The sequence below is a fragment of the Octodon degus genome, unplaced genomic scaffold (assembly GCF_000260255.1).
Source record: "Octodon degus isolate 3935 unplaced genomic scaffold, OctDeg1.0 scaffold00178, whole genome shotgun sequence".
Taxonomy (NCBI): domain Eukaryota; kingdom Metazoa; phylum Chordata; class Mammalia; order Rodentia; family Octodontidae; genus Octodon; species Octodon degus.
Window position 1 is genome coordinate 3,081,094 of NW_004524754.1, and position 1,395 is coordinate 3,082,488.

A 1,395-nucleotide genomic window follows, 5' to 3' on the forward strand; every position below is an offset into this window, starting at 1 on the left:
TATACTGAGCTTCTTTTTTGTTTGTTTTCATTTATGTATTTGGTACAGGGTCTCACTATGCAGCTCAGACTTGTAGCAATCCTGTTTTTCAGCCTCATCAGTGCTGGGATTACAGGGGTGTGCCACCACATCCGGACTCAGTCACTGGCTCAGTGTGTCGCAGAGGTGGGGCTGGGGCAGCATGCAGGACCGGGGATCATTGAATCCTGGTCCCTGCGCTTGCCAAAGCAGGCACTTAGTCTACTGAGCTATCCCACCAGCCCTTGAATTTCATATAGAAGAGAAACCATGTGACATTTAAGCTGCGTGTCTGACTTACTTAGTGCTATGGTCTTAAGGTGTATTCACATTCCTACAAATGACTCAGGTCTGTCCTTATTTATGGAAGAGTAGTGCTCCATTGTGTACAAGTACCACATTTTCTTCATCCACTCATCGACTGATGGACAGAGAGGATGCTGCCAAGATTTAGCTGTTGTGAATTGTCCTGCTATAAACATGAGCATCTGTGCATCACTATAATAATATATCTAACTCTTTTTTTAAAAAAAAATATGTATTTATTTATTTTAGGGCAGGGTCTAGAGGGTGTTCAGGGTCTCACTACTAGATCAGACTTATAGTGATCCGTCTGTTTACAGCCTGCCAAGAGCTGGGATTACAGGTGCGTGCCACCACGCCCAGTCTTATATCTTTTTTTTTTTTCTTTCTGAACTGGGGATTGAACTCAGGCCCTTGCACTTGCCAGGCAAGAGCTTATTCAACTGAGCTATATCCCCAGCCCCCAAAATGAAAATCGTCATACTTCTTTTTTTCTTTTTTTTGGCAGAACTGGGGATTGAACTCAGGCCCTTGCGTTTGCCAGGGAAGTGCTTACTCCACTGAGTCATCTCTCTGGCGCCCCAGTGAGTAGCTAGCAAACATTTTTCCTGCTCAGTAAGCTGTCTCTTCACTCAGTGGTTTTCTTGGCTGCACTGAAGCTTGCATTTACTTACTTACTTATTTTTGCAAGACAGACGGGGGATTTCAATGCAATTCTGTAAAACTACTCAGTGGCAGTGTTTCAGGTTCCATGTTGCAAGTTATGTTTTTGTTGTTGTTGTCTGTTTGTTTGTTTTTGTACTGGAGATCAAACTTAGGACCTTGTGCTTGCCAGGCAGGTGCTTACGCCGCTGAGCTGTCTCCCTGGCATGCAAGTAATTTTTAAAAGCTAATACTTGTGTCATTTTATTGTACTTTGGAAAATGAGCATACACAATTACTTGAAGTCAGAACTTAAAATATGCCTCATACTTATTCATGTGAGGTACATAGTTTCTAGATTTCAACCAAAATAACACATTAAATGTAGCTTTCTAATGAAACAGGTAAAACATAAAGGATTTAAAAAGTACT